Source organism: Budorcas taxicolor, chromosome 4 (genome assembly GCF_023091745.1).
Source record: "Budorcas taxicolor isolate Tak-1 chromosome 4, Takin1.1, whole genome shotgun sequence".
Lineage (NCBI taxonomy): Eukaryota > Metazoa > Chordata > Mammalia > Artiodactyla > Bovidae > Budorcas > Budorcas taxicolor.
The window spans coordinates 26995536-27016744 of NC_068913.1; positions in this window are offsets into that span (position 1 = coordinate 26995536).

Here is a 21209-nt window from a genome sequence, read left to right on the forward strand (position 1 = left end):
AAGAATTTAGGTGTGGTTTTTCTTGGGGGTAAATGGATTGGTTTATATAACTTACAAAGTTTCTTCTATGATTTTTTGACCCCTTTCTCTGACTTTTTAAAGAGTTATCCGTCCTCCCCCCCACCCTTCCCACACACAAAGTCCCCTTAGGTGCAGAGTATGTCATGACTCTCTCATGAAGCTCAGCAATTCACTCTTCTGGGAAATGGGAGACCACCCAGGCAAGCAGTGATCAGCTGCCCTCTATAACCTATGTATCTGACTTGCTGTAAATTGTCTATCATTTCATTCTTCCATTTGTAGAATTATTTTCAAAGTCTGGTCATTAGCACTATTAGTTTTCAAAAGTTTCTATTATTTTGTTTCCTTTTTCCTCCAAAAGTATTCTCCATGCAAAAATATTCTGATTTTAGTATATCCAAGAATATATGCATATCTTTAAAGTTCAACACTTTCAACTAAAGAACAAAGTAGTCTGTAATTTACGCTTTATCCAAACCCCAACATTTTCAATGTGTGTGTTCTCATGTGAAGAAATCCAATGCTTCCAACATATTCTTTGAATGTTATGTTTTCTTTTCTAAACAAACAATGTGATGATCAATTTCAACCTTATGCCCAGGCTTCTATCCAAGTGTGTTTCCCATTAAAGTTCATCATAACTTTTCCAAATGTGTTTCTCAAACAAATCAAGATTCTTTTATCCCTATATAGCTAAATAGTCTTGATTTAATTTGAAAGAAATTTCACATATCAAAGGTCAACAGAAATTGTAGCTTAGTGCCACTGTTAAAATTTTCATTGCAATTGGAAAGATTAAAAAGACATAATATACATCACTTTATATTCTCAAAATTTAGAAACTTCTTAACTCCTTTTTTCTCTTGTGTTCATTCAGTGAAGTTTTTTTTTTTTTAACTTTATTCAGGTATAATTGACAAATAAAATTGTAAGATAGTTAAAGCGTTCAAGGTGATGTTTCGATACATACATTTTGAAAAGATTCTCCCCATCAAGTTAATCAACACATTTGTCACCACATATATTTATCTTTTTTGTTGCTGAATTCTACTGTTTTAACAAAAGTCAATAACGTAATACAGTGTTACTGACTATAGTCACCATGTTATACATTACATCTTTCGACTTTATTCACCTTATAGCTGGACATCTGTATCGTTTTTTTTACCAACCTCTCCCTGTTTCCTCCATCATGCATCCCCTGGAACCTCTTTTTCTAGTTGTTTTTATGAAATTGACTTACTTTTTAAGATTCCACATATAAATGATTTGTTGTTGTTGTTATTCAGTTGCTAAGTTAGATCTGACTCTTTGTGATCCCATGGCCTGTAACATGTGAGGCTCCTCTGTCCTCCACTATCTCCTGGAGTTTGCTCAAATTTATGTCCATTGAATTGATGATGCTACCAAACTATCTCATTCATGCAGTATTTGCTTTTCTCTGTCTGGCTTATTTCACTTATAAAGCCCTCAAGGTCAATCTAAGTTGTCAAAAATGGCAGAATGTCCTTCTTTATCTTGACTAAATAACATTTCACACATATACGTGTGTGTGTGTGTGTGTGAGTGAGTGTTGTGTGATGACAGAGGATGAGATGGCTGGATGGCATCACCGACTCGATGGACATGAGTTTGGGTGAACTCCGGGAGTTGGTGATGGACAGGGAGGCCTGGCGTGCTGCGATTCATGGGGTCACAAAGAGTCGGGCATGACTGAGCGACTAAACTGAACTAAACTGAACTGATAGACAAATTGTTTTCAAGTCTTGGCTACTATGAATAATGCTGCAATGAATATGGGAGTACAGATACCCTTTGATATCCTGTTTTCATTTTCTTTGGATATATACCTAGAAAGGAGATTGCTAGATCACATGGTAGTTCTATTTTTAAATTTTTAAGGGAAATCCGTATTACTTTCCACAGTGGCTGCATCAATTTATATTCCCCAGCAGTACACAAGTGTTCCCTTTTGTCCACATCCTCACCAGCATTCTGACAAGTGTAAGGTGAAATCTCATTGTGGTTTGGATTTGCATTTCCATGATAGTGATTTGAGCACCTTCGCATGTACCTGTTGGCCATCTCTATGTCTCCCTTGGAAAAGTGTCTATTCAGTTTCTCTGCTGGTTTTTTAAATAAAATTGTTTGGGGGACTTTTGCTGTGTGAATTCTTTAAATTTTTTGCATATTAACTCCTTATCAGATATATGATTTGCAAACATTTTCTTCCGTTCCATAGGTTGAGGAAATTTGGATATGAAATGAATAGTAGATGACAGTTGTATGCTAAGTCGCTTCAATCATGCCCGAATCTTTGCCGCCCTATGGACTGTAGCCCTCCAAGCTCTTGTGTCCATGAGATTCTCTAGGCAAGAGTATTGGAGTGGGTTGCCATCTCCAAGGAGTTTTCCTGACCCAGGGATTGAACCCACGTCTCTTATGTCTCCTGCACTGGCAGGCAGGTTCTTTACCTCTAACTCCACCTGGGAAGATTTAGTTGATTTAACAGCATTGTGAATATGTTTTAAAAGTCCAATATCTTAGTTATATGCTATGAATAATGATACTTGGGATTGACTTTAAAATATTCTAAAAAATTATGGAGAGATAGACAAAACAAGATTAATAAGATATTTTCTCTACATATATGATGTTTGAATTTTAGAAAGCATAGAAAAAATGTTATCAGGTGTGGTAATGATAAAGGAAGGCACATGAGGGAGAAAGAACAGAGTTACCCATGGTTCATTAGCTTTAAAATAGACATTATACTTTTAAAAGCTCAATAAAAAAGAATATGTTAAGAAATTATGTTGAGGTTGTGTTGTATATGTGGGGGTGTATATGGTAGGCTCTTAATACCACATTAAGAATTTAATTATCTAATTGTAATAAATATGAACCCAGTGAGTAATTTTACACTGAGCAGCAATTAACCTTGTTTTGAAAACACAGTGTTACTGTTAAAATTTTTTTTTGCACTTAACCAATATGAAATCACTTGAGCATAACTTTCTCTTTTCAAACAACTTTCTTGTTCACCTATTCAAAAATATACAAAAATCTTACAGTAGTTAAATGTTTTAAAACCATTTTCTAACTTCTAAGATTCTGGGATGTTCTATATTCTCTCTCTCCAACCCCTACTCCCATCATTAGGTTGAGAATTTCCATGTAGTGTGTGTGTGTGAGTGTGTGTGTATGTGAGTGTGTGTGTGTGTGTGAGTGTGTGTGTGTGTGTGTGTGAGTGTGTGTGTGTGCATGCGCTGTGGGGCAGATAGCAGAGAGAGGGCAGAGAAGCAAGAGGTCTTGGGGCATCAAAGGGTCCAAAACAGAGGCGAATGAGTTGTGGGAGCCGCCACCGACCTCTGCTACCTGAAACCTTGCCATTTTTCCCACTGTGCAATATAGGAATGAAACATCAAGGAAATCATGCCCAGACAAGTTTCTGGCAGAGTCTGGCCTTCAGCTGGAATGGAAAGAAGAAGGAGACGGTCTACCGGATCCAGAGCAAGAGGTCAAGGAGTGGAAATAGTGACACTCTCAACTGGGGTTTGCAAACTTCAAGTTCAGGGAGTACCCAGCCACTCTGTCAGCCTCCTTAGGCAAGCAGGAGCTTTCCCTCAACATGGAAGGCCCAAGTGACTCATTTTGTGAGAATGCTAAACAAAGCTTCTCTGGGTAAGTCACTGTAAAGACTTCTGGCAGCAGCTTCAGGCTTCACAGGGCATTTGTGGAGGCAGCAGAGGAATGAGGTCACATGAGCTAGGAAGAAACCTCTGGACAAAGACAAGGATTCAAGATCAGAGAACAAACACGAGTGGCGATAAGAGTGGTATTGGTTACAGGGAATAAATCAATACGGGCTAGAGCAAAGATGCCCAATCTGCTGATCTGGTGGTGGGAGTCACCATGACAAGCTGGGGACCTTAAAAATGTAGACAGCAAGAAAAGAATAAGAAGAGAGTGTGAGGAGGAAAGAATATTAGCAGGAGAAAGGAAAAGCAAATAAGCATGAGAGTGGATACTAACCCATTCTGCAGAGTATCTTTATTCCAGTACTTTGGCCACCTGCTGCGAAGAGCTGACACATTGGAAAAGACCCTGATGCTGGGAAAGATTGAGGGCAGGAGGAGAAGGGGGCCAGAGGATGAGATGTCAGAGGATGAGAAGGTTGAATGGAATCATTGATTCAACAAATGTGAGTTTTAGCAAACTCAGGGAGATAGTGAAGGACAGGGAAACCTGGCGTGCTGCAGTCCATGGGTTCTCAAAGAGTTGGACATGACTAAGTGACAGAACAACAAAGGTATAACATGGGATTCCCAGGTGACTGGAACCGTGGTACACAATCGGCCTGCCAATGCAGGAGGCACATGTTTGACCCTGATCCAACAGGACCCTGGAGAAGGAAATGGCAACTCCAGTACTCTTGCCTGGAAAATTCCACAGACAGAGGAGCCTGCCAGGCTACACTCCATGGGGTCGAAAAGAGTTGAACATGACTTAGCACACACATGAGATATAACATTTACTCCAACATACCAGCACAAGCTGGAATCAAGATTGCCAGGAGAAATATCAATAACCTCAGATATGCAGATGATACCACCCTTGTGGCAGAAATTGAAGAACTAAAGAGCCTCTTGATGAAAGTGAAAGAGGAGAGTGAAAAAGTTGACTTAAAACTCAACATTCAAAAAATAAAAAGATCATGGCATCTGGTCCCATCACTTCATGGCAAATAGATGGGGAACAATGGAAACAGTGACAGATTTTATTTTACTGGGCTCCAAAATCACTACAGATGGCAACTGCAGCCATGAAATTGAAAGACACTTGCTCCTTGGAAGGAAAGCTATAACCAACCTAGATAGCATATTCAAAAGCAGAGACATTACTTTGCCAACAAAGGTCCATCTAGTCAAGGCTATGGTTTTTCCAGTACTCATGTATGGATGTGAGAGTTGGACTAAAAAGAAAGCTGAGTGCTGAAGAACTGATGCTTTTGAACTGTGGTGCTGGAGAAGACTCTTGCGAGTCCCTTGGACTGCAAGGAAATCCAACCAGTCCATCTTAAAGGAAATGGGTCCTGAATATTCATTGGAAGGACTGATACTGAAGCTGAAACTCCAATACTTTGGCCACCTGATGTGAAGGACTGACTCATTTGCAAAGACCCTGATGCTGGGAAAGATTGAAGGCAGGAGGAGAAGGGGATGACAGAGGATGAGATGGTTGGATGGCATCACCTACTCGACGGACATGAGTTTAAGCAAGCTCCAGGAGTTGGTGATGGACACGGAAGCCTTGTGTGCTATAGTCCATGGGGTCACAAAGAGCTGGACACAACTGAGTGACTGAACTGAACTGAACTATGGAAGAATAATATTGAGGTAGACTACCATAGTGAATTCAGTTTACCTTCTCCTTAACATGTGCCATTTTTATGAGACATTCCACTGTTTGGGGTTTTTTTCTTATAAATAAACAATATTCTTACCCTAAATCAATTGTAACATAGCCATCAACTATAGTTCAAGAAGAATAAATAAAAAAGCAGTCTTGCTTGACGTTTGTTTTTATTACATACTCAAATATTGGTTCGGTTCAGTTCAGTTGCTCAGTCATGTCCGACTCTTTGTGACCCCATTAATCGCACCATGCCAGGCCTCCCTGTCCATCACCAACACCCAGAGTTCACTCAAACTCATGTTCATCGAGTCAGTAATGCCATCCAGCCATCTCATCCTCTGTCATCCCCTTCTCCTCCTACCCCCAATCCCTCCCAGCATCAGAGTTTTTTCCAATGAGTCAGCTCTTCGCATGAGGTGGCCAAAGTACTGGAGTTTCAGCTTTAGCATCAGTCTTTTCAAAGAACACCCAGGACTGGTCTCTTTAGAATGGACTGGTTGGATCTCCTTGCAGTCCAAGGGACTCGCAAGAGTCTTCTCCAACACCACAGTTCAAAAGCATCAATTCTTCAACACTCAGCTTTCTTCACAGTCCAACTCTCACATCCATACATGACTACTGGAAAAAACCATAGCCTTGACTAGACGGACCTTTGTGGGCAAAGTAATGTCTCTGCTTTTGAATATGCTGTCTAGTCTGGTTATAGCTTTCCTTCCAAGGAGTAAGCGTCTTTTAATTTCATGGCTGCAATCACCATCTGCAGTGATTTTGAAGCCCCCAAAAATAAATTCTGACATTCTTTCCACTGTTTCCCCATCTATTTCCCATGAAGTGATGGGACCAGATGCTATGATCTTCATTTTCTGAATGTTGAGCTTTAAGCCAACTTTTTCACTCTCCTCTTTCACTTTCATCGAGAGGTTTTTAGTTCTTCTTCACTTTCTGCCATAAGGGTGGTGTCATCTGCATATCTGAGGTTATTGATATTTCTCCCGGCAATCTTGATTCCAGCTTGTGCTTCTTCTAGCCCAGCGTTTTCATGATGTACTCTGCATAGAAGTTAAATAAGCAGGGTGACAATATACAGCCTTGACACACTCCTTTTCCTATTTGGAACCAGTCTGTTGTTCCATGTCCAGTTCTAACTGTTGCTTCCTGACCTGCATATAGGTTTCTCAAGAGGCAAGTCAGGTGGTATGGTATTCCCATCTCTTTCAGAATTTTCCGCAGTTTGTTGTGATCCGCACAGTCAAAGGCTTTGGCATAGTCAATAAAGCAGAAATAGATGTTTTTCTGGAACTCTCTTGCTTTTTCCATGATCCAGGAGATTTTGGCAATTTGATCTCTGGTTCCTCTGCCTTTTCGAAAACCAGCTTGAACATCTGGAAGTTCACGGTTCACGTATTGCTGAAGCCTGGCTTGGAGAATTTTGAGCATTACTTTATGCAGTAAAAGTGAGAAATAGATTTAAGGGACTAGATCTGATAGAGTGCCTGATGAACTATGGACGGAGGTTCGTGACATTGTACAGGAGACAGGGATCAAGACCATCCCCATGGAAAAGAAATGCAAAAAAGCAAAATGGTTGTCTGGGGAGGCCTTACAAATAGCTGTGAAAAGAAGAGAAGCAAAAAGCAAAGGAGAAAAGGAAAGATATAAGCATCTGAATGCAGAGTTCCAAAGAATAGCAAGGAGAGATAAGAAAGCCCGCCTCAGTGATCAATGCAAAGAAATAGAGGAAAACAACAGAATGAGAAAGACTAGAGATCTCTTCAAGAAAATTAGAGATACCAAGGGAACATTTCATGTGAAGATGGGCTCAATAAAGGACAGAAATGGTCTGGATCTAACAGAAGCAGAAGATATTAAGAAGAGGTGGCGAGAATACACAGAAGAACTGTACAAAAAAGATCTTCACGACCCAGATAATCACAATGGTGTGATCACTCACCTAGAGCCAGACATCTTGGAATGTGAAGTCAAGTGGGCCTTAAAAAGCATCACTATGAATAAAGCTAGTGGAGGTGATGGAATTCCAGTTGAGCTATTTCAAATCCTGAAAGATGATGCTGTGAAAGTGCTGCACTCAATATGCCAGCAAATTTGGAAAACTCAGCAGTGGCCACAGGACTGGAAAACATCAATTTTCATTCCAATCCCAAGGATAGGAAATGCCAAAGAATGCTCAAATATTGGTTACCATTTCAAAATATGTTACATGTCGTCTCCCATTTCTTCCCTGCCCAGACTCATCAGGTCCTTTGAGGGTGGCTGCCTCAACAAAGGAGATGGGTCTCTTCACCCTACTTATACAACTGACTGTGCCATTTCATCCTGCCCTCTCACCTGTGCTCTTTCCTGATTCCATTTCAGCATTTTTGATACTTTAGGCTTTGCCTCTCTGTTATTGGACTCAATATAATTCTGTTTACCTGGCTTTGGCTTTTAAATATTTGCTAGTCTAGGGGTAGCTTTTCATGTTCTGGCTAGAGCAGAGGAGAGGAGAAGCTAACAAATAATAGAGTCCTGGCACCTTCAAATGTGTCTAACCACAACTTTGATGGATGCTAAAAATAGCATTTATAGCAAGTGAGCCTTTGGTGGGAGGCCCTGCAAAACTACACCTCATTCTCTTCTGTGTCCTTCTGCTGTTGGTTCCCTTGATTTCCTGCTTTCACCTGATCCAGCACTAAAGTCTGAAAGAATGAGTCTCAACTTTAGCTGCTTACCAGAGACAACTGGGTGACTTTAGCAAACACTGATGCCGAGGTCCTAGCCTCCATGATTTCATTGTCATCAGCCTGGGGTGCTGCCTGGGCCCTGGGATCTTTCAGGTTCTCTCCTGTAATTTTATCATACAGCCCATGTTAAAATATATATATATATTTATATATATATATACTGCCCTAGAAAGAGACCCCATAGTTCTGGTTGCCTAAGTGATATTCCAATCTGACCAATCCCAGTTTATTCAAATTGAGGAGGAAATGGGATTCAAAATATGATAACTGAAGTGTCATTTACTACTAAAGTACTAGTTCTGAAAAAGGATAGAGCCAATCTAAGTGTATCAATATGCATCGGAACACTGTAGCATTTTCTCAGCTCACTGAAATGAGGTCATCCAGACTAAATGCAAGGAAGATGTTCATGGTACATTTGGGGCAATGTAGAGAAAGGAAGACTGAAACCAGAAATATGTGGTAATTGTAGTAGACATTCAAAGCCAGATGCAATTCAAGAGGTTTACAGAGTGTATAAAGAGACGGTGCCAAGCACTGAAGAGAAAAGGAACCAGAGCTACAGCCTGGAACCAACCATTAGGAAAAGGAAATAGAAAAGGCAACATGAGACATTTGCTAGCTGATTCCAGTTCATTCCAGTGGAAGGAGTGTACACAATTGCCTAATTGTGCTGTGCAAGTATAACTTGGCAAGCTTCGCAGGTGGTGCTAGTGGTAAAGAATCCACCAGCCAAGGCAGGAGATGTGAATTTGACCCCTGGGTCAGGAAGATCCCCTGGAGGAGGGCATGGGAACCCACTCCACCACTCCAGTATTCTTTCCTGGAGAATCCCATGGACAGAGGGGCCTGGTGGGCTATAGTCCACAGTGTTGCAGAGTTGGATACAACTGAAGCAACTTAGCATGCAAGCACACAAGTATAACTTGGCGCTTGCTTGCTCACAGGTCCTAATATGAAATTCTTCACTCTGTTCTCCTTTGAACACATTGTATCCGTCTATATAGACTGAGCTACACTGCAGTAAAAAAGTTTGTCTCCCCTATGAAACCTCCTAGGATCAATACCACAAAGTGTCTCATCACACACCACATCCACTGGGAGGAGGTAATAGTCATTCAGGAACCCAGACTGATGAAGCAGCCACCATCTCAGAGGTTGACCTTCTCATGTCAGAGCAAAAGAAATGTCATGGACGATCTTGCACTGTTATATAAATGCTCCCATTCAGAAATGACTCGAATTATTTCTATTTACAGCTCACTGGCTGTAGCTAGTGACCTGGCCCCGTGCAATGAGACGGGACCAAGGAAGTGTAATCTAACCATGTGCCAAGAAGGTGAAAGGACCAGAAATATGAGTCTTCAAATGGTACCACATCATCATGGAGAAACAGTCAACTTTTCCTTTTTCTTCATGGAAACAGCTATGGATAAAGATATGCAAACCCAGACAGCTTATTAAAATCAGAGACATCCCTTTGCTGATAAAGGTCCATCTAGTCAAAGCTATGGTTTTTCCAGTAGTCATGTATGCATGTGAGAGTTGGATCATAAAGAAGGCTGAGTGCCAAAGAATTTATTCTTTCAAACTGTGGTGCTGGAGAAGACTCTTGAGAATCCTTTGGACTGCAAGGAGATCAAATCAGTCAATCCTAAAGGAAATCAACCTTCAATATTCACTGGAAGGACTGATGCTGAAGCTGAAGCGTCAATATTTGGCCACCTGATGTGAAGAGTTTACTCACTGGAAGAGACCCTGATGCCGGGAAAGATTGAGGGCAGTAGAAGAAGGGGGTGACAGAGGATGATATGATTGGATGGCATCATCAACTCAATGGACATGAGTTTGAGCAAACTCTGGGAGATAGTGAAGGGCAAGGAAACATGGTGTGCTACAGTCAGTGGGGTCACCAAGAGTCAGACACAACTGAGCGAATGAATAATAACAGCAACAGCATCATGTTATATAGCTGGGTTGTACCCACTACAATGTAATGAAGGAAAGAAATTTTCTCTTTTATTTTTTCTGATGTGTCCCTAGGGCCTAAAATAGTTCTTTAACAGAAAAGAATTTAAACAAATATTTTTGGATAAATAAAACTCTTGTGAGAAGTAAGGATAGGAAGAAAGAGAGCTAAGGGTAATGTTATCATTTATCAGAAGGACTATGACTAACTTGCTATTAATCATTTCAAAATCACCAAGTAAGACACTTCCAAAGTCAAATGATTCACTAACCTTATTGAAATGATGCTGTCCTCACTTTATTAAATTGCTTCAGAATTCTTACTTCAATTAAGATCAAGTACAAATCCCATCTATGTCCAGTATCATGTATTTATTTATTTAAGACATGTATTTATTTGTTTCTGGCTGTGCTGGGTCTTTGTTGCTGTGCACAGGCAACATAGTTGTGTTGAGCAGGGGCCCCTCGCTAGTATGCATGGGCTTCTCATTTTGGTGGCTTCTCTTATTGCAGAGCACGGGCTCTAGGGTGCAAGGCTTTCAGTAGCTGCAGGTCGTGAGCTCATTGCTTGTGGTGCCCAGGCTTAGCTGCCCCGAGGCATGTGGAATCTTCCCAGACCAGGGATCAAACCTGTGTCTCCTGCATTGGCAGACAGATTCTTAACCACTGGACCACCAGGGAAGTCCCAATATCACATGTTTAACAACAAATAGCCCTCAGTCTAAAAAAAATTTTTTTAAGAGGAAGGGCAAAGGGATGGCTTTGTCTGCTGAGCTAACAATCTCAAGAAATAAGGTAACATTTCAAACTCTCACACCTGCATGGGAAGTCTTAATCATTTATATTGACCTGGATTTTCCCTATATTAATCTATAAATTTAGTGCAATCCAGTCAAAATTTCATCTGGACTTTTTTCTGCATAAAATTGTTTCCATTTTAATTTCATCAGGTTCCTAACTTCCATAAGTCACTCAATTTCACCCAAAATGTCTTTGACATTTGCTGAAAAGATGGATTGGTTTAGGAAAATGCTTAACATCAGTGAAACTCTCTGGTGAATCTGCTAGGAAGTAAGACCATATGATGATAACCATCATGTCATCTTGGGAGATGCCCTGATGTCCTGTCCTCTCCCATCCTGGGGCCACCCTCAGAGTGCAGCAGTGGAGAATCTGAGCATGGTGACCTTCTCCCTTTCCCAGACCCCCGGATTCTCCCCAGCATGCTCTGGACATTGTGACCACTTAGAGCTGCCCAGAGGAGCCAGGCTGAGACTTCCCTTGATCCTGGGCACATGGCCCAGGATGTGTGAGGACAGGTTCTGACCGTTTTACAGTTGAAGTCCAGCAGGGAAGCCCGGTGTTACCCATATGGTGACAAATAATATTACTCGGTGACTGGTGCAAAAGTAGACGAAGCCAACATGGCAGGAGGGGTTCAAGTCTCTGAGCCTTACCCAGGTGGCTCTTCATTCTGGATGGTGTCTTTACTCACAGTCAGAAAGAAAATGTGGCCTCTCAAATGCAATGACACAAGGTTCAAAGGCAGCAGACTGGCAGATTTAGCCTGGCCACTCACTAAGTCAGGCTAAGAACTGAGTCTCGTTCTGATGTTCACCCCCAGCATCAGCCGCCTTCCTAGTACATGATGGAGGTTCCTGGACTTCTCCTGAAGGAAGTTAAACAGAAAGCAGGTCAGGATGTTCTCAGTAGACCATTCATGATTAGGGGATGCTTAATCTGCAACAGGGCTTCCCAGATGGCACTAGTGGTAAAGAATCTGCTAATGCAGGAGACGAAAGAGATGCTGATTCAATCCCTGGGTCAGGAAGATCCCCTGGAGGAGGGCATGGCAGCCCTCTCCAGTATCCTTGCCTAGAGAATCCCATAGATAGAGGAGCCCGGTGGACTTCTGTGTCTCTTACTCGGCTTTGAGTTTTTGTCTAGTAAGAGACCCATAATTTACCTGTCATAGGCTGATAGGCAGGGGTGCCTTTTAACCCTAAAATGGTGATGGACCCCGGTGAGCACGCCTGGCCCAGGTATGCCTGACATCATCCGGGAGTTGATTTGGGCAGCCAATCTCCCTGCATGCAGTTGAGGCAGGGGAGACCTCAGTTTCTGGCCTGTGGAATCCACCCCATTCCTTGGGTAGCATGGACCTCCTGGGTGTTCCTCTCTCTCTGGTGGCCTGTTTGACCTCCCCTTTCTGTGCTGTGTTGAGTTACCTCCACCCCCTGAGATTCCTCATCTCAAATCCAAATTCTGTTCTCTCATAATTGAAATTCACTTCCCAAATCTGCTCTCCCAGACTGACACTGTGGACAATTTGCTGGGAATCTTTCCAGTCCTGCTTGGGGCATTTATAGGTTTATACAAACACTCTCTTTGTAATCTGTAGATGGTCCTGACTCAGTTTTTACAGCAAACATTGTGTGATAAACTAAACATCTTTCCTCATCAGTAAATGTGACGCTATTGCATCATTCTTTTACAGCTGTTTAATTTCCACAGGACAGATGATTCAAAAATCCTTTCCCCTCTCTGGTTGTTTCTTAGATTTCTCCTATTAGAGATAATATCACAGTCATGTACTTTGTCCCCAGATCATCATACACTAGGAGCTGTAAGGGCAAGGGAGCTAGGCTTCATGGGGGTGGGTCCTGCCTGTCCCTCTTACAGCTGTGTGACTCTGCATCCGTTACTTAAATGTCTGTGCCTCAGTCTTCACATCTGTAAACTGAGCCTGCTGCGGGAATCTTGCAGGTAATACAGTAACATAAAAGGCTTGTTGCTATCTAAGTTGCCTTCTGGTCACAGGAGTGATGAAATTGTGGTAGGGGACTGATCAGAAGTACCATGACATTAACCCATTAAAAGGGTTCTATTTTTAATTTATTTATGGCAAAACAGGGTCAGGTGCTTATTTTTATATTTCCAGTTGATAAATATCACTACATAGGTTTTACAGTTAAAATGTCATTTTAAATAGCTATTTTCTGTTTCTGTAACTTGAGATATTTCTGATAAGATGGAAGAATGGTTATATATGTTTTAACTTATGAAAACCACCTGTATTAACTGTAGGGACTATAGCAACAGTGTGCATGCAGGGTCACAGCTTTCTGTTCTGACAACTCCCATCTTTTTTTCCTCTGAGTGGAAAAATCTCATAGCTTTTTTTTTTTAACTTTGTGCACAGCTATTTGTCATATCAACTTGCTTCTTTAAATAGACTGCTATAAAAGTTGCATCTGAACAAGGCTTTAACTCTTGTTGGAACAGACTGTCACTGGGTAAGCAGTCAGTCTCAGTGGGGTGATGGAGTGCAGGGGTGTCAGAACCCGAGCTGGGTGACAAACTCATTGGTGCATGGAGTGGGCCCATACTGAGGATTCAGAGCCTCTCTAATTTCTGGAGGAGCCCCGTGGAATGGCCAGTGGGTGCAGTGTCAGAGTTCAAGCCAGGTAAGGAGCGTGTCCCTGTGGAAAGAGGCAGCCTGGAGATGGTGTAGGAGTTCCAGCAGGGGGAGGTGGGCATCCAGCAGACCCGTGTGGACCGTCAGTCTCCAAGCTGAGTGAAGGGAGAGTCCATCTGGCAGGGCAACCTGGGCTTCAAGGTGGACCTTAATTGTCCACGAATGATAGCAATACCACCCCCCGGCCAGCGTTTAGGAGGGCATTGTGACACCATTCAGGCCCAGGACATCCACAAGGATGCATTCAGGAAAGGAGAGACTCCTGGAAAGGTTTTCACTCTCAGAAGGTGATGATGAAAAGGAGCCCCTCTTATTCCTTTCAATAGTAGTAATCAAAATGTGAAACCTGGGGCTGCCACTGCTGTCCTGTGACAGAAAGAGGCAACCTGAAAGGAAAGTTGACTTAGAGGAATATAGCATTTAAAACGATCAGAGTTCTGGAGCCCTGGTCCTGACTGTATAGAGCACAGAACTGCTCTTCCTTTGGGCTTCTTGCTATGGAGGCAAGGCATTTCTTAACTGTTTGAACAAGTAGAGCCTAGTGTCCAGGTGCTATAATAAAAGACACCCTACCTGATAACTACGCCTTCCCTCCATAGTTAGCACCTATCACTGCCAACGAGTCTGCTAGTGGCTCTGTGCGTGACAAATCAGAAGGACCAAGACACTGGGTGATTGGAAGCAAAACCCAAGATCATTTATAGATAAACAATATAAGATCCAGGGCTTAGAAACTGTCCTGGGAAAAAGGCACAGCCAGACTTTATGATTTTCCAGTGGGTCGCTCTCATGTGGAGCTCCAGACAACTGCCTCAGGGTCATTCCATCAGTTAAATGAAGCTTCTTAAATGTTCTTCATTAACACAAAGTGTGAGCTTGTTATGTTGCCATGGCTACCTACAGTTTAGGTATGATCCATATCTAAGTAACAACATGAAGTTAAAAAAATAGCTTATTTGATTAATAATTGTATAGGAAAAAAATATGGCAGGAGGGAACAAAATAGCCATAGGGTGAGAAGTTAAGCTGTGGAAGCTATACTTTTTTTAGCAAAGAAACTGTCAAGTTTACCAATCCAATAATATTCTTAGTAAATTTTCCTGTCAAAGGACTTCTGACGGGGAATTCCTGAACTTTTAGAGAAAACAGAACCCCCAAATACCAAGGGATCATGTCAAAGAACAGAATAATTTTGATAGTAGAAGTCATTTTCACCGTGGGCCACACCAAGATAAACAGTTATGGGAGTGCACTTGTAATACTTTGAGTCATTAATTTGTAAACGACAAAGATCGGAAATAAGGGATTTTCTTCACCCCAAAGACATCCTACTTACTAAGGCCATAATACAAAATATAACAAAACTCAACAAAAGGAAATTGAAAAGGAATGTATGTAATCATACCAAAGACAGGATGCATGATATTTCCCACCAACTAACACTACAATAGGTAGCTGAATCAACTAGCTACACAATCTGACTTAGAAAATATAGAAAAGATTATTTAAAATAATGTCCTATAAAGGGCTTAGTTGACTTCCTTTGTCGAATGGTATTCACACTTTAGTGACAGTATTTAAAAAGTTTGTTAGTAAAGGTAGGAATGCAGTAGAATATTTTTAGACCACCTACATTTAGCATACATTAAATTATACAACACATTCCTTTTAGTAAATGCTCCTTTTATAACATTCATTCCTGTTACTAATAGAAACTGCAAACAGGATTATGATATTTAATTAATTCACAAAATGCAGCTGTACTTCAAGCTCTTGGCATCTGTCCAATATTTTTAATGTAAATTTTTATAGAGAGAAAAAAGAGGAATTATTTCAATTTTTTCTTATTAGTTCTTAATTTGGGGGAGGAATGGGGCAAGGGAGATCAATAGAGGAAAACTCTGGGCAAGTGTTGCAGTAAAAATCAGAGTCAGTGTGGGCAGGATGTAGATCCAAGAAACGCCATGTATGTATATGTGAAAACGCCATGGCGTTATAAGATACACCTTCAGGATAATACTACCACATCAACAAACTTGGCCATACTCTTGATTTAAAGTAGAGAAATCTAATGCAAACCAGCTTAAACAGAAAGAAAACTGTATTGACCCACATAACCTAACTGCAATGGAAACAGGCATAAAGCTAGCTAGCTGCCATTAGACATGATCTTCTCTTGCTCTGTATGCTAGTTGTTTTTTTTTTTTAAGAGAATAAAGGCTTTTTATTTAATTATTTTTTGGACATGCTGCATGTGGAGCTTCCCTGAACCCATGCCCCTTGCCCTGGACCACCAGGGAAGTCTCTGTCTGTTAGTTTTATTTTCTTCTACTGTAGATCCACTTTCTATATAGGAAGAAGCATGGCTGATGGTGGTCTCTAGGCTCATACAATAACAGTTTAATGATAGTGAAAAGATCCTAGAGAAGGATTCTGATTGGCCTAACTAGTGTGATGGGTCAATAATTGTGGCTAGAGTTGTGAGGTCTGGATAAGCTTAAATCCCCACCTTTAGACCAAAAACTATAAGCCAGGGAGGTAAGTCAGACAGACCCTATTCTAACTTAGTGGCTTTTAACCAAACCTCTCATTATAAGAGTAGGGTAGAAAAATGAATCGGAGAAGGCAATGGCACCCCACTCCAGTACTCTTGCCTGGAAAATCCCATGGATGGAGGAGCCTGGTAGGCTGCAGTCCATGGGGTCGCTAAGAGTTGGACACGACTGAGCAACTTCACTTTCACTTTTCACTTTCACGCATTGGAGAAGGAAATGGCAACCCACTCCAGTGTTCTTGCCTGGAGAATCCCAGGGACAGGGGAGCCTGGTGGGCTGCCGTCTCTGGGGTCGCACAGAGTTGGCCACGACTGAAGCAACTTAGCAGCAGCAGAAAAATGAATACTGAAAAACAATACATGTAGGATGAATTCTAATTAGCATCAATTAGAGGAGTAGACATAGTCAGTAGGAAAAAATCATCAGATTATAATGACAACCTATAGAGTGGAAGAATCTACTGCAAGCCACATGTCTGACAAGGGTATAGTATTCAGAATATGCAAGAAACACAACAGCTGAGAAACAAACCAATCAAGAAGTGGGCAAAAGTCTTGAATACACATTTTTCCAAAGGAGATATACAAATGGCCAACAGGCACGTGAAAATGATGCTCAGCGTCATTAGTCATTGCTGTGCTGTGCTGCGCTCACTCACTCAGTCGTGTCTGACACATTGTGACCCCGTGGACTGTAGCCCACCAGGCTCCTCTGTCCATGGGATATCCCAGGCAAGCGTGCTGGAGTGGAACGCCATTTCCTACTCCAGGAGATCTTCCTGACCTTGAACCTGTGTCTCTTAGGTCTCTTGCAGTGGCAGTCAGATTCTTTACCACTATGCCACCTGGGAATCCATTAGTCACTAGAGAAAGGCAAATTAAAATCATAATGAGTGTTGGTGAGTAGAAAATTCAAACCCATATGTTGCTGATAGTAGTGAGGTGGTGCAGCCACTGTAGAAACAGTTTGATGGCTCCTCACAAGTTAGTTTGGACCATGGGAGGGAACAACCAGAGGCTGTGGGAGGCAGGCTTCGTAGGAATAAGAGGGTGGGGTGCCTTGGTTCCCACACAAGGATGTGATTAGATTGACTAAATCTGCGGGCTGGCAAGGAACTGAAATCTGCTGCTTGGGAGTAAGTAGCAATTGTACCTGGTCTGCTTGGTAAGGAGGACTGCTTGACCAGCAGACCTTTTCTGTGAGTGCAGAGCAGAGAGGAGAATGTGCACTTAGGTCATTTGAGGGCTTCCTAGTTTCAGGTATTGAGGCAGCAAGTGATATTAATTCCAGGTCTTATACTGCATAGATTTACCACAAGAAAAGAAATCCTCCTTTCCGCCTTAGTTACAATTATTCTGCTTAGCCTGTCTCAGATCATGTACCTACCCTTAATGCTGGGAGTTTAAAGATTATAATTATCAGCCTCACTGGGCCACAGGACTGGGAATGAAGCTGTGCTCCCAATGAAGAACATCTCTTTTCAAAGATAGTGATCAAATGACAACGTAATTCCTAATCACTGTGTGTCCTTCTCTCTGCTCCCCACTTCCTTTCTCTCTCACTTTTTTCTGTTTCTTTTCCCTTTTTTCTTCTCTTTATCTCCTGCTCCTCACCTCCTCTCTGCACCTTCCCTTCCATTCTCTTTATCTCCCCCATTTTTTTTTTACTTCTTTGTTCTGTTCTCTCTCATTTGTTTCTCCTTATCCCCTCATCTGTTTTTAAGTGTCCATGCCTGCAACAGCCCCCAACATCTATCACCTATACAGTGCCCCAGTGGTTCAGTGGTAAAGAATCTGCCTGCAATGCAGGAGACAGAGGTTCGACCCCAGGTCAGCAAGATCCCCTGGAGGAGGTCATGGCAACCCACTCCAGTATTCTTGTCTGGAGAATTCTCATGGACAAGGAGCCTGGTGGGCTAAAATCCATAGGATCGCGAAAAATCAGACACTACTGAAGCAACTTAGCACACAGGAATCTAGTGGCCTTCAGCTGGACTCCTGCTTCTTACTGCTTTAGTCAGATCTCTAAGTAAATGAAGAAGAATTGGGCAAAGCCAAAATTAACTGTTAGTCCACTTTTCCTATCCAAATTTGCAAAAACTGGCCAAACTTCATGGAAAGTGTACCCTAGTTGGGAAAACCAATTTTTCCTTTGTTATAATCTAAACTGAACTCATGAAGCAAAGGTCAGTTTCTGAAACTAGATGTACTTTCAATGCAAAAATCTCTCAATGCCTTTGTACTTTTTATGAAAAAGGTTTTTCTGAACTACTTTCCAATACATAGTATCTCTAATTAAAATAATTATTGATCTTTTGTCTTTGTTTTGTGGGAAAAGGTGGTAATGAAAGCATTGCTAGTAAAATACCTAGCAGCTGAATAAAGGCTACAAAGAGTACACAATCAATATGGTCAATAACACAGTTTGGAATTATTTACAAAGGCAATTGAAACACTTCACTTTCTAAGCAAATAATAGTAGTGGTTTTAATGATCTACTTGAATGCCAGGTAATATCAAAGTAGAACCAACTACAATTAATGTGTTTAAAGCTGTAGATACCCATGAGATTGCTTCCTAACAACCATTTCTTGGAGTGAATCTCATTCACATCCTCTCGTCTCTGGCATAGCGTGCAATTTATGGTAGGGACTCTGTCAGTTTCAGTGCCTGACTGGCTGAAGCAATGAATATATTGATAAAGGACATCAGATCATCTGATGTAGCTACCTCATGCAGTGAAAATGCACTTTCAATGGCTTGATTGCCCAGGTGTAGCCTGTGGTAACTCAGGCTTCTTGGAGCTAGTTTGGGAGTCCGTCTGCCACTTTGTAGACAAGAGCAACAAAGAAACTGTCTCCAAGAATCCCAGATGCCACTGCTAACAGTGATCTTCTGCAGAAATAATCCAGGTCAAAAAGGGAAATGACTTTGAAGCTGAGTCCGTATTCTGAAATATTCAAATTATGGGGGTGTGAAGAAGAAAATTCCACCAGGTTCAGATGCTTGAGTAAGAAAGAGTCACAAAGAAGCCTGTATGTTAACAGAGGTGAAACCCAGCTCCAACATAACACCTCAAACTTGAGAAAATAATAGTGCTTTCATTGTCCCACTACATTTTTTTAATATACAGCACATTTGAAAAAGTTCTCATGTAAGAAGATGAGAAAATATTTATTGACTTGGTAATAGTATTTATTCTGGCAGATGGTATTTTTTATATCAATACTCAATTTAGATTAAGTTGTAGTTTAATAACAACCCTTCAACTAAATCATTGTCTATTATGATAAAATTTAATGATTAAATTTATTTTTACATTTAAAAATGTAGTTCCATGCAGATAACATTCCAAGAATATATCTGTCTTTCCAGACTTAATATTAATTTGAAATTGTCAGGATGGAAATTTTGTCAAGTGTTTACAACATAAGGTGACAGGAGCAAGAATTCTTTTGAAAAAGACTGAATTTGATCATTGAAATGTACCTTTCTGGTCTTCTGAGATTTTAAATTGATATGATATTGGTTTATTTCTTTTGATGTCTTTTGTCATTTAAAAAAAGTTTATGTATATATTTTTAATTGGCATATAATTGCTTTACAGTGTTATATTAGTTTCTGCTGTACAACTATATTGATATTTATATATAATGTGCATGTTATATATAATACATAATAATATACATGTGTGTGTGCATGCTAGGTCACTTCAGTCATGTCCAACTCTTTGCGACCCTTTGGACTGTAGCCCACGAGGTTCCTCTGTCCATGGGATTCTCCAGGCAAGAATACTGAAGTGGGTTGCCATGCCCTCCTCCAGGGGATCTTCCTGATCCGAGGACTGAACCTGTGTCTCTTGCATCTCCTGCATTGGCAGGAGGGTTCTTTACCACTAGCACCACCTGGGAAACCCCAGTAATATACATACATGTTTATAATGACCTATTGCTGCATGGCAAATTACCTCAAAACTTTGCAGCTGAAACAGCAAACATTTATTATCTCCATTTCTGAGTGTCTGGAATCTGGGTGTGCCTCCGCTGGGTGACTCTGGCTGAGTTTCTCAGGAGGCTGCCTGACTGTGACCTCAAGGCTCCAGTCTGGGGGATCTACTGCCAAGCTGGCTCATGTGACCATTGCAGGCTTCAGGTCCGCTGTGGCTGTTGCCCAGAGACATCAATACCTTGCTATACGGGCCTCCCTATAGATCAGCTCACAACAGGACGCTGGTTTACCTCAGAGTGGGCCAGAGAAAAAGGGAGAAGGTGCCCCAGACAGAAGTCACAGTCTTTTTGTAACCTGCCCTCAGAAGTGATAGCCTCCCTTCTGCCATATTCTGTTCATTCAGAGTGAGTCCAAAGTCCAGCCTGCACATGAGGGGAGAGGATTAATTACACAAGGATGCGAAAACCAGTAGGATCACTGGGGGCATTGTAGAGTTTGCCTGCTATGTATGTGTGTGTGTTGGGGGGTGCGCACATGGGTGTACATTTGTGTAAATATATACATACATGCATGCACACACATCCATTTACATGTGTATGCATACATATGCTGGGTTTCCCAGGTAGTGTTAGTGGTAGAGAACCTGCCTGCCAATGCAGGAAATGTAAGAGACACAGGTTCAGTCCCTGGCTCTGGATGATCCCCTGGGGGAGGGCACGGCAACCCACTCCAGTATTCTTTCCTAGAGGGTCCGACAGATAGAGGAGCCTGGCAGGCTGCAGTCCACAGGATCACACACAGTTGGACATGACTGAAATGACTTAGCATGCACACACACACACACATAAATATGTACACACACATATATATACATGTATATAGAGCCACACATTTGTATAGAGAGAGACTTTATGCTTGATTGCTACATCATATGTGTGATAAAATGCAACATTCCTTTTTATATTCATCTATTTATTATTAATTGAAAGATAATTGCTTTACAATACTGGGTTTCTGCCATACATCAACATGAATCAGTCAAAAGTATACATATGTCCCTTCCCTCTTGAACCTCCCTCCC